The sequence below is a fragment of the Chamaea fasciata genome, unplaced genomic scaffold (genome assembly GCF_029207755.1).
Source record: "Chamaea fasciata isolate MVZ Bird 193981 ecotype frontalis unplaced genomic scaffold, bChaFas1.0.hap1 SCAF_6, whole genome shotgun sequence".
NCBI classification, from domain to species: Eukaryota; Metazoa; Chordata; class Aves; order Passeriformes; family Sylviidae; genus Chamaea; species Chamaea fasciata.
In genome coordinates, this window is record NW_027094091.1 from 48,638,346 (window position 1) to 48,651,753 (window position 13,408).

Here is a 13,408-nt window from a genome sequence, read left to right on the forward strand (position 1 = left end):
ACACTCCTGGTCACAACCACACTTCTACAATAAATAACTTTCCAACAAAGTGGAAGGATAGCACAGAGGCATTACTTCTGAAAACCTTTCATTTAAAGTATTTTGATGTAAAAATTAGAACGCATGGAGAAAAAACCCTACATCCATTTGAGTCAGTCCTTCAGTTTCACCTTCTGAAAACAGCGATTTCTGGCGTTTTGGCTGGTGCAGTGAACAACATCATGACACCAAAACAGCAGCCTTTAAAGATATTCCCCCTGCAATGCTACATTCAGCTATGGGCTGCTCAGCACAAGGAGCACATGAATCTTTTTGATTTTGAGCAAGTCCAGAAAAGGACACGAAGATGCTCAGAGGGCTGGAGCACTTCTGCAGACAGGCTGGGAGGGCTGGGGCTGTTCAGCATGGAGGAGAAAAGGCTGCAGGGAAACCTTAAAGCCTCCAGGAAAGCTGGAAAGGGACTTTTCACAAGGATGTGCAGGGACAGGATGAGGGGGAATGATTGTAAACTGACAGAGGGTGGATTTAGATCAGATATAAGGAAGAAATCCTTCACTGTGAGGGTGGCAAGGCACTGTAACAGGTTGCCCAGAGAAGCTGTGGCTGCCTATGCTTGGAAGTATTCAAGGTCGGGTTGGATGGGGCTTTGAGCAATTTGGACAATTTATGGTAGTGGAAGGTGTCTCCACCCACAGTATGTGGGGAGGTTGGGACTAGATGATCTTTGAGGTCCCTTCCAACCCAAATTACTCTATTATTCTATGAACAGTACACTCAGAAGCAGCAAGGTAAGTACCCACATACCACCCATTCAGCTGTAGGTAGGTACTAATGAATGTCGAACCAGGTATTAAACATAATCTCTCTCGCATCCTAAGTGCAGATGCCTCTTACTTGAGATCTTTTGTGTTCAGGTCAGCTGCAGTGCTTGGGGGACAGGTTGAAGACATACTCTCTGGCCTGAATGTTAAGCCAGTTTATTATAAACAGATTATAATTCAGATGTGCAAACATACACCTTTGTGTATGCAAACTCACACTTCATTGCCTTATCAGGGCCTAGACAAAGATTAACCCAGCTGTTTAAAATAACCCTTCTCCATGACTGAAAACACTCAGTTTCACTATGTTTTGCCCTGTCCAAAGCCAAACAGATAACAAAAATGTTCTGGGAGCCCTACCTTCAAATAACAATTTGTTTCCTTAGGATTTATTAAGTTAACAAATCCCTACACTTCCTCTTACATGAAAACTGATGCAAATCCACAGAGTCAGTAACATGATTAACACCCCAAAAAGACACAGAAAAATAGACCCTAGCACTAACTGTGTGACCTTTAATTGGCCTCTTCCCTTTACTGCTCCAGTTTCTAAGCACCTTTCCCATTTGCATCAGCTGGTAAGATTAGCATCTACCTCGAGTGGCTTTGTTCATTCTCTCATTACATGAGCTGTATCATGGGTCAGAGATTGCCACCTCTCTCATTTGAAAATTATCAGATTAAAATTGTTTTGTGGAAATTAATGTTATTATAGATGCCTGCTTCCTGCATAAGCTCCAATTCCCACAAATTGTACTGCAAACTAAAATCTACAATAAAAAATACCCCAACACCTGCAGACCACAATCAACCACAGCAGTCTCCACCCTGGAGATCGTCTGAAGTTTTTCAGATAATGGGGCACAGGAAGCTAGACATTTCGATTCACAGTATTTATAAGTGTGAAAACTCAAAGGTCAGTGAAGAAACTTCACTTAGCTCCTAGTGCAACAGGAAAACATAAAATCCAGCTAAACATGCCCAAGCTCACGAAACTGTACCTTCTGAGAGGAAGTGTGTGAAGTGTGTGCATATGCAAACATATTCCTTTCTCCTCACAGCAGGTCAACTGCCATTGTGACAACGGTTTAAATAGGGAGAAAAAGAGAAAAACCTAGGAAGAGAAAAACCATGTACACACATCCAGGAGATGACTGTTGCACTAAACAACCAAGCAAACCAAATGGCAGGTAATCTACACTACTGCTCCTCCTTAATAACCAAATAACCAATAACCAAGGTACAAGTGGCACAGCTGGCAGAACATGACTCGATTTATTGTCTTCTGAATATTTTTTCTAAAGCTTCAAAAGGAGCAGCCTTTTAAAATGAAAAGAACATAATTAATGTAGGAATGCTGTAATCCGTGAACAAGAATTCTCATTTCTCTTTATCTCAATCATTTGATTTTAGAGCTTTTCTCTGTTATTCTCCCACATCTACTGTGTCTGTTTACCTTTTAAAAGGCAAGATAAATTTCTCTACCCAACTGTTTTCAGCCCCCCCTGATTTTTCATGGGTGCAGACCCTTCACTTTACTTCTCTTCAAGTTTCCAGCCTGAATTTTAAGCCCCTTGTTCTCTCTGACACCAGTATCCAATCCAATCCCAACAAACTTGGAATGGGACTTCTCTATACTACCGTTCTACAGACAACCATGATCTTTACCACTCAGTTCATTGCACTTGAGAGCTGAAATTAGTGTGATGGATGTTCTTCCATGAGGAAATTTATTTAAACCATCTCTTACTTTATGAGATGTTTCACATCAGCCTGTTCACACCTTTCAAGGCTGGGATTCAGAAACCAAGCCTCTCAATGGGAAACTCAAATACTATTTCAACTGACTTGATAAACTGAAAGAACAATTCTTCCTGAAAGCTTTCTAGCAGAGGGCTTTTTCTCTTTAACTTGGCTTTCACTGGAATTTACGTGTTAAAAATAAACTTATTTAACAGGACACTGAATCAAAGTAATTAAACTCAGTGTGGTTGTGTTTTTAGCCTGCTCACTAAAAAGAGTGCTCTAAAGAGAATTATATTTTTAGGAACAGGACCAAATTTTAAAAATTCCTGCAGCAGCTATGAAGAACTGAGGTAGAAACAGTAAGTGCTGTACTGTACAGACAGAACAATGGGTTTTACCTGCTGTTGCTTCCTTAACTTTAGGTGGCAACTATCCATCCTTGAGCCTCACTCTTCCACCCTTTGCAAAACATAATCTGTATCTGTATAGGGACAATTGTTTCAGAGATTTGCACTTCCCAAACAGAGATGAGAGGAAAAGGTATTGTGCAATAGACTCTTTGGGCTGTTGGGTCAAGGCTGGCAGCAGGACAGAGCTGCTGAGACGATTTTGGCTGGAGGCCAGAGCACAATCTGCTCTGACAAGAGATACCGATCCAAGCTGTTCAGTCTCAACCCTTCACCACTGCAGTCCCTTCAAAGTCAGGCAGCTGCCCACCCCTTTCAACACACAGCCTTTTCACCTCTTGACTTCAACCAGCACTTCATTTCCCCTGGAACCCAGTTATCCTGCCCAGAGTGCCAGAAGGACAGCTCCAGAGCACAGAACTTTTAATTCAAAGTAAGAGGTGATAAACAGCTAACGTATTCTGTAATACACAAAGTAAATAGAACTCAAATATTAAGGTAACATCATGCATACTTTCACCCACAATATTGGCATAGATGTCTTTAGGACAAATAGGAAAGAAAAACACAATAGCAATTGTTAACTCAGTCATGTTGACACAAAGCCCCATCAACTATGTTATTTTGAAGAGATTTTAACTCAGTAATGAAACAGACTTGAAATTTGCCTTTAAATGTCGAAATGTTTACTACTATTTCTTCTCCCAACTTCTCCCAGCTATGACTTCAATACCTGGGCTTTAGGGAGCTGTTTTACGGAAACAACATCCAATTTCCGCAAAAGCGGCACAAGGAAGTTGTATTTTTCACATTCCTTCTAGTACTTCAAAGATGTGTAATCTCTCAATAAAGATTTGAGTGCAATTTCTCAGTATACAAGTGCGAAAAAGTTAGTGCAGAGAGACATTTTGATCAAAGATTCTAATTTCCTCTGCAGAGTTTTAGTCATCCACACACAGTTGCAGCTGCAATAACACTACACAACCCTATATGACACTATTTGTTTTTCTACTATAACAAACCAAATTGCCTCCTCTTGTGACTAATTAAGCCTGCTTATTATTTCCTGTTGGGTGGGACCTGACTGTTGTCTTTATGTATTTTTAAAATTTTAAAATTGCTGAAGTTAAAATTTTCAAGTATTTTCAGTCATGACCAGATGCATTACTTGACAATGGTATAAAAACTACAGAATATTTAAGAAATTAAATCAATTTCAAGTACTTGAGATTTCACAAGTGTGGTGCTCTAAATCAGAATTGTTGGGTGCATAATTATTTTATGAAATCCAGAACCATATTTATCACAGCAGGTAACAACTAAATTTGAAGAAAAAAAATCATAGCATAAGAAAATTTCCTTGGCAAAGAGAAACCGGACTACCTAAAAGATGTTCTATTAACTATGTTTGCGAACAGAATTTTTGTTTTATTCCTTTCCCAAGTATCAAAGTAGTGAAATAATATGTGAAGAGGAAATATTAAAATGCCATAAACATGTAAACTGTTATTCCATTATATTGTTGGAATAAAGTTAGACTGTTTTTGTTAAAACATATTCAAAGTAACTTAAACCAAAGGAATAAACAGTATTCAAATATATGGCAAACATATTCTGGTACATGCATAATGCTAAGCAGATGTAGAAATACTGAGGTTCAACACAGAAAAACAGCAGCAGTAACTACATTGTATTTTAGCCATGTGGGGTGCTAATGTTACTTGAACTAACCTGCATATGTGTTAAAATGCTGTTACTTTTTCCTCCAGATTAAGATGAATTACTGAATGTTCTTTACAAATAACTCTAGTTCATATAAAAGCTGTTCACTGAAGCAAAATTTTAACTTAAGAAGCTACACACACCCATCTCATAAGCCAGAAGTGTTATGTGAAGTGTTATGAAACGTTAATATTAGACTGCAAACCATTTTTTTTCTTTTTTCTTTTTTTTTTTCTTTTTTCTTTCTTTTTTTTTTTTTTTTTTTTTTTTTTTTGGTGGCAGTAGGAGGGGGCACAGGAAGAATAGTGTTTCTGAGGAGCTAAGTAACATGTAATCCCCAGATTGCAGAGTTCAGTTCACACAAGGTTTGCTCTATCACCAGCTACAGTCACACAGGCTCTGGGCTCCTACGGAAGACACAGTCCCTCACTTCATGAGCAGAAAATAGCAAGGGCTGTTACCACTGCAATCACAAAGGTGAAGTAAGGGATTCTCAGTGTCCTTTGGCCTCTGAACAGCCACTGAAATCGTAAGGTGATGGAAACAAACGCTTAAATAGCACCAGTAAGAGGAACCAAACAGGTAGAGCTGAGTCCTGTGCCATCACAGTTTTACCCAGTTTTCAAATTAGTCCGTGGCTAACTAAGGTTTAACTTTTTGCTTTTTCTAAAGAAATTGTAAAACTCCGTCAGCTCCAATGTTGTATGGTAACCTATGACACAACAAAACTCACTTGGACTAAACTAGTAAGACCAAAAACTCCACCTGCTTCCTTTGCTTACACTTTATTTGTGCGCTAAAATCTCTCCGTGTTTAGGTGGATGGAAACATGATCTCTAGAAGAAACAAAAAAATAGAGCCAAACTCAAGTAAAAAAAACCCAAACAAACCCAAACCCCACAAGTCAGACCCACTTTGCTCTGGACCAGCTATTGACAGTCTGCCTGGAGGACACAATGAAACACGGGGGTATTTCAGTTTAGCATTTTAAATGAATGCGGACAAAACATGTATCTATCGGTCACTGTTTTTCAAAGGAACATAGAAGTTGAAAGGGGGAAATAATGCTTAGAGTAGCAGTAGTAGCTTCCTCCCCACACACGATCTGTCAGCTTGACCTAAATGCTAAACAAAGGATTTAACCTTGAGACTATAATAACTTGAAACATCTTTTAAGGCCTTACTTTTGGAACTGTCAACAGTGCTTCATCAGAATACACGTTTAAATGAAAGCACTGAAGAAGATGCACCAAATTATTTCTATGCTCACAGTTAGATGCAAACTCAGTGCCTGGCTGACCTAAGGGCACAGTTAATGACAACCATAATTATGATCTTATCAACATAGAACTTCATAAAAGGTTCACAGCTTATTTAAAGGACATCAAATTACAACTTCCACTTCTAAAATACCTCTGTCAGAGCTAAAAATGACCAAAACCAGGAATTGCTTTTTTCACTACCTGCCTGAAACATTCATTACCTTCTCCTTGTTTTATAATAGCTGTGTTATTTTGTCAGATAACCAAAGAAAAGCTATCATCACGTTGCAAAAAAAGGATTTTCAACAAACTGTAGAGTTTTCGTCAGTTGCTTACATAAACAAGTAACAATTTTCTTTTTGACTGATACTTTTGAACTTAGAATTGGCAAACACTTACACCACTGAAAGGTGAAAGTATTTTAGCAAGTATAGTTTGAAGCAGGCTGCGAAAACACCGGAGAATTAACCAGCATCTCTGAAGACCACAGGTGAATTTTCTCAACACTTGTTACAGCAGAAAGCCAACTGCCTTTCACTGTATCTTTACAACTTCAAACACTGTATCTTTACAACTTTGTATTACTGGATATACTGCCTTTCACTGTATCTTTACAACATCAAAAATGAACATCAACCTTGTATTATAGGCACCTTCGATAGTAAAAACTCACAGGCCTTCAAATTTAGTTCCTGTCCTTCCAGAGAGAGCAATATGCACAATAATATGAATTTCTAACTGAACATATTTCTGGAGTTTGCATGTATTCATGAGAAAGAGGTATGGGAAGGTTTTGGAAAAGGCAACAATGAAAAGGAAACTCAAAAATCTATTAAATAGCAAAATTGTGTCAATTATATTTATTTGCAGGTATCTATTATTGAAGTCACATAATGCCACCTCAAGGAAAAAAGTAAATTTATTATTGAATTTTTAGAAATAAAAATTTTAGCGTAAACTTACATTATTAAAATTAATTTTTGAAAGTAAAATATACAGTAACAGACAAAACAACCAGAACTCCTCATCAAACGAAGCAGGAAATTTTCAAATGTGCACATAAATGAAACACCACTGTCTGCTTTTCACCCTCTCTCCCTCTTCCAAGATATTCCTTTTCTCTGTCCCAGCACTTTTATCCAGCAAACTTTTCTGATTTTGAAAAAAATTCTACAAAAACATTACCAAGGTGTTGCTGAAACAAGGCGAGTACAGATAGAAAGTTTACCTACTACAACACTGTTTTTTAAAAACACACAACACAATGCAAAGTGATATAAAGCTGTTCTGTTTTACAACCTTAAGTCAAAATGTATTAATTTCTTGTAAGAGAAAATAACTACGTTTTTTGATGACTCTACCACAGACTGACAATTCTTTCTTTATAAAGGGGACAAAGGGTGGAAAGAAAAAAAGCTTTTTCCTTTCAGTTTAGTATTTCAAGTTAAGCTCTTTAACATATCTTGCACAGATTAAAGCATCGAGATTCCCTGAAATCTCTGCACTCTGTGACACATCCTGACAACAGTATTTCAGCATAACTGTTAGTTAAATTTTCGGGCCAGGCAAAATTACAGAACAAAGCATCTGCTTCTGGATGGTTGCAGGCTGCTTTTTTTTTCTTTCATTTTCTCATAAGCTGTAGTCATTTCTGTAGATTACAAAACATTGCAGACAGGATGCAATCTTAGAATGACGTCTTGGTTAACGCTTTCCTAGAATGGGCAGCTACTTTCTTTCGTGAAAGAATACAAATGCTTTGACTGAAACACTATTTCAAAAGTTGATACTACGCAGTACATAGCAGAGAGACTCCAGACGTCAATAAAATCCAAGTGCTCTATTTTCAACCCCATTCTGTGAGCTTGACAATGCTGGTGGCAGCACCTTGCAGCATGTAAGGCACAAGGCAATAGAGCGATGAATTCATCCACTTTTCTCTGTGAACAGAGTAAGTGAAAAGAAGACTTCTGCAGCACAAAACATGCCAAATATAATCAGCACTTTAAAACCATTTTAAAAAATCATGATTACAATAATCTGTATTTCCTTTAAAATGTTATTCTTAAGCAAAGAGTTTTGAGCATTTTAAGACAGGAAGTTGAAACGCAACAGACGATCCCTTGCCTCCCAAGTCTTATTCCCCAAATGCTCACTGACACTCAGATTTACTTATTTGAATGAAAAAACGCAGTAGCACACACATGATGATAATGGCTCAAGAGCATATAGCTCATGTCACAGAAATAACACTCCAATTCACATTCACGTAAAATAAGCCATTAGCACTCCTCCACCAAAGCTACCATCAAAGCAGAAAGCACCAATAGATGAAAAAAACACAAAAACTGGGACGGTGAGAAGTTCGATATTCTTGAGTTTCAAGGTCAAACGTGTTTCAAGAGCAACCAGTGCAGTAATACTCCTCGTCGCGACGAGAACTTTTCGGTTGCATCGCTTACAACTACACTACCTTTAAAAACCTCACTACTTCGTACGTTTTAGTAATCTGCGGCACTCTCCGGCTGCACCCAAGACCAGGACACCCAGAGCTGTCGGTATCAACCCACATTTTCGTGGCGACTACCTGCATCCTCGAGCCCAGCCGGCGACCGTGCCGCGGCCGCGTCTCAGGTTCAGCAGCACGTACGTGTGTCAGCTTCGAAACCAAAAGGACAAAAGCAGCACCTTCTTTGCCTACGAGCACCCGCTATGCGAGCGGCAAAACCCGGGCTTGCAAATGTTTTTCACTTTGCGGTTCACTTTGCTGTCACGGACACCCTTCCCTCGCTAGGAAGACCCCTGTAACACACCAGCAGCAAAGCCGTCCCCGGCATCCCGCCCGCTCCCCTGGCTGGCTGCAGGCGAATCCCGCGGCAATCCCTCCGCGGCCGGGCCGAGGGCACAGGCATGGGGCTGGAGCCGGGCACAGCCTCCCGCGGCAAACCGGAGCTCCGGGGGCTGCCCGCTGCCCCAGCCCAGCGAAATGCCCGCTCCCGCCCCGCTCCCGCCGCTGCGGGACAGAGGGAAAGCAGCCCGGGAGGCGCCGCGGTGAGGACACGGAGACCGGGGAGAAAGAAGACAGCGAGCGGCGGGCCAGGGGCCGCCTGGGGCTCACCGGGGCAGAGCTGCCGGCGCTTCCTCCTCCTCCTCCTCGTCGTGCTATGCCGCCGGCGGTCCCTCAGCGCCGCGCCATGTAACCCGGCGTGCCGCCTCCCGGCTCCGCGCGGACTTTCCCCCTCCTTCCCGCCCGCCCCACCGGCGAGGGCACCCGCCCGGCACCGGCCTGCGCAGCCTCCGCCCCTGCCCCCGGCCCGCCGCACTTCCTGGCTGGAAATTCCCGCTGACGCTCCGGCAGCGCGGAGGGCCGCGCGGGCGGGGCCGGGCGGGAGGAGGCGGCGGGGAAGGAGCCGGGGAGCGGCTGCCAGCAGCCCACCCCCTGGCCACGAAATCCCTGAGCCGGGACAGGCCCTCCCGCTCGGGGGAAACCGCGTGAGCACGCGGGTCCTTTCATCTCGGGGTAGTTACCACCGCCGCAAGGATAATCCTGTCCGTGCCCACGTTCCTTGGCCCACGGCGGCGTTCGCGACACCTCCGTGGAGACGGCCCCGACCCGGTGGCTGCCAGTGTTTTCTTGACCTCTAAATATAAAGTTTGGAAGGGGAGAGAGACTCCGCATAGAGTGAATTTAACCCCCCTCACGCAGTGCCTGGCTGCTGGCTGGCTTCACTGAAGGAAATTTACCGATTGCTTCCCGCCCGATGCCTGAAAACATCACTGAGCAGGGAGTACAGGCTGTCCAGCACCATCCTTCTGTAGACTAACACAGTTTCTGACAGAGCAGGTTCCCAGGTAACTACTGTGAACAATGCCAACCACATGTGGTACGCTTCTTAGTACAAAAATCCAGGCTTGCAGCCCAGTAACCAAGTTTCCCAGACCCATTTAACCAAAGCTAAAGCAAGTCAGCCAGTGCCACGTTTAATTGGCACAAATGCTATGTAAAACAAGTTCAGATATCTTTATGCTGAATCTTAAACGTCTGGTTCGCTAAGGGTGAAGAGTGCCTCAAATGAGCATCCAGCATAGCTCACCGAATGTGTGTGTGCACAGAAAGCCAGCCACACACCTCTGGGGAGTTTTGTTATGCTAAGGCCACATGGCATGTGGCTTCACGAATGAGACAAAAAAAAAATCATAATTTAAAAGAACAATTTAAAAACCCCTAACATATAAAGGAACGAAGGTATATAGGACTGATGCTTTTTTTTTGTGTTGAAGCAAGGAATTGTAACCTAGAGCAAAAACAAGTTCAAAAGGACTAGAGTCAAATCATAAACCACCTGTTGATTGCAACAAAATGAAAGGAGTATTTTTACCGGAAAGGGAGTAGATTCAGATTTCGTGCCACATCTCTGGGTTGGAGCAGAGAGACACTATTTAAAATGAGCGCTGAGAGTGCAAAAGAGAGCTTGGAAACGCAAAGGATTTTTTCTGCTTTCTTGAGAACTGAAATTTGCTACATGTTACACATACAGAGGTATGAAGAGAGAGTAATTTCCTTTTTTTGGATTGCCATTCATGCTCTGTGATGCAATTCTAAAAATGCACTCCCCCTTTCTCTTCCCAGTACAAACTGGGAGTTGAGAATGACTCAGCATTTCCAAGTAAAACATGTTTTCCTTATTATATGGTGGTACTCCTGGACATTCAAGACCCAGTATTAATTTTTTAAATGGAAGAAAATAGACTGAATTAATAGGACAAGTGAGGAAAAAACTGTGTCCCAAAGCCCTTGAAGGAGGAAGTCTAGATGGATTTTAAAAACAAAGAAGTTTCAAAATAAGATTCATTTGAAAGGGAAGGTGCCATGTCACACCTAATCAAAGGTGTGCTCACAGGGCAAAACCTGTATGAACAAGTACCAGGAAATCAGATGAGGTGGATAAGTTCCAAAACTTAAGGAGACTTACCTGGTGGATTTATTTTAAAAGGACACATATTGAAGTGCTCAGGCTCAGCTTTCCCTGTGAAATCTTAAGCAGCTTCCACAAAGATCTAGGTTTTACAGTACAATTCTCTTCTTAATTATATTTAAAGCATAAGTTTGCCTTTTATAGAGCTTGATACTATAACTGAAATGTTATTTCTACTGAAACCCACAGTAGTGCCCAACTGTAAGCCCACACTTTGGTAAAATTATCTTCACAGGACACTCTAGATAAATGAACTGCTTTTTAGCACAGGATTCCCACTTGAAGAGCCAAAAAATCCTGTTCCAACCACTGAGGAAATCAGGCAGATAATACAGGCTCAGTGGTTTGCAGTGACGAAGTGCTGCCTATTTCCTGAATAACCCTGGTTTCCACTATTACCATCAAGTTACATCAGTGCCTGGACAATATCAGCCCAGAGATGAAGAGTGGGTGATCAGACCGGAACCCAAAGGAGCAAATGCCTGCTATTGAGCTGAGGGGAGCCTTGTGAAGTGGTTGTAGCCCTGTCTCTGGTAGCTGGGCAGGTGCACTGAAGGAAAGGCTTTCTAGTTGTACACTTAACCAGGCTGTTTTCACCTCAGTCAGGTGGGGTACATTTAAGTTTCCTGATCTGCAGATGCAATTTAGAAGTTGAGTCTGTTCTCTGCTAGGTTTGCTCTGGGAATACAGATCCTTTTCTATTCCTTTTCTATTTCCTTTTTGGCCTCAGTACTTTTTAATCCTGTAACTAATGATAGATAAACATGTATGACAAGAAGAGATTTTTAAAATAATTTTTAATTGATATGCCTGGATTGGAAAAATTCATGAAAGTTTCTTACATTATTTTTCTTCTGTTTCTGAGGTATGTATTGGAATCAGGATAGGCTCTTTTCATTTCCTTTGATGTAGTAGGTTTGATGCTGAAGCAGGAAAAGATAAGGGAAAGTCTAAAATCGCTACTGAGAGACACTTCCTTTTAAAGCTTTCAATTGCCCATCTTAATTGAACTACTATGCTCATACTCTCCAGATGTTTCTGGTCAATCCATTATTTCTTTCTCATCCAGATAATCCAGAAGTTCTAACTTCAAAACTGATTTGCCTTATGTAGTGGCCAGTGATCATCTTAACACACTCCAGTCTCATAGATGTTGTCAGTGTTTAGCCAATATTTGTTGTTGACATTGCCATTATCTCCTATGGCTTGAATCCACCACTAACACAGGAAGACAGTATGTTAAAAAAAAAAAAAATTGTATTTTTAAGATGGTGTCATCCTTCTGAGAATATATATGAAGCCCTAATGAACTTGACAGTAGAATCTATATTTTAAAAAGCATTCTAAATACCCAAAGTACATGTGCAAAGCCAACCATTTGAGCTGCAGCTAGCAGCATGTAGAGTTCAATGATGCTGCTGAATCCCCAGGTTACAGCATTCATGAGAAGTGATTTCTGTCAACTCTGTCATTTTTGGTGGATGATGAACTGGCCTCAATTCATCACGTCTTTCATCAGATTTAGATGCACACAGCAACACCCCACAAGACTCCAAACAGTGTGGTGTCCCCTGTAATTACACAGGCCACATCCCAAATGCACCTCTTGCTTGCTTCCTCCAGAGCCACAAATCAGACATGGGATCTCATGTTACCTCCACTGTGTTTCAGGCATGTAACTTTGCTGAAAGACTAAATTTTTGGTGTTTTGGGTAAGAGTACCAGAGCCGAAGCAGGAGTTTTCAGCAATGAACAACTGTTGGGTGGCAGGTGCTGGGGAGTTAATTTAGTAGACTTAAGAGAACCACAAAGCTGTAGACGTGGCTGATGTGTGTAATTAATAGAGAAAGGGGAACCTTTGGAGAGAGCTAGAAGTAAACAAGAAAGGGAACACTGCCCAACATTTACTTATAACTGTGATACAGTATAAAAGACACTTCCTGAAAGACTTTGAGAGAACCAAGCAGAGAAGGCAATTTGATGTATATAATTTTTGGAATGGTTAGCTTAGTCTCTTCTCAGTTTGTCTGTGTAATGCTTGGCCTTCTTCCTTGTTTTCTCTTACACTGGCTGATAGTAAGGAGAGTTTCAAAGCAAACCTCTCAATTACACCAAAAATGGTGGTTTATAGATTCTCTGTGAACTTGCTGCAAGGTAGCTGCTCTCAGGGGAGCTACCAGACCACTGTGAGAAGTTGTGAGCTGACCAGCTCATCAGAGCCTGGAAGCTGCCTGATGCAGAACCTACATTCCAGAAGTGTTGCCTAGGCTGGTCCTACTTAGCAGCCCAGGTTTAGTGGCCGAGCAGCGTAATCCTGTACAACAGTACGTGCATGTATTGACAGAATAGAAATGGTTGTGTGTAGAAACTATTTAGAGAACCATTAGTGTAGCACTGTAGCAATGTGGAGTTCATGCAGTTTAGAGCCCGGAGCAAATTGCTCCAGTAAGTGGTGTTACAGTCAAGAGTTGTGC

The 13,408-nt window shown here is 41.5% G+C and overlaps 1 protein-coding gene across 4 annotated transcripts in view; it reads right to left on the reverse strand.

Annotated features, from left to right (window-relative positions):
• NFKB1 (nuclear factor kappa B subunit 1) overlaps positions 1–9,255 on the reverse strand; it is a 58,093-nt gene extending 48,838 nt beyond the window's left edge. For 3 of the 4 annotated variants that reach the window (XM_066186302.1, XM_066186301.1, XM_066186299.1), the window contains exon 1: positions 9,077–9,255. The gene's annotated coding sequence lies outside the window, so the exon portion shown is untranslated. The remainder of the gene's footprint in view (positions 1–9,076) is intronic. The other variant, XM_066186298.1, reaches the window with a different exon arrangement.
• Positions 9,256–13,408: the final 4,153 nt, after the last annotated feature.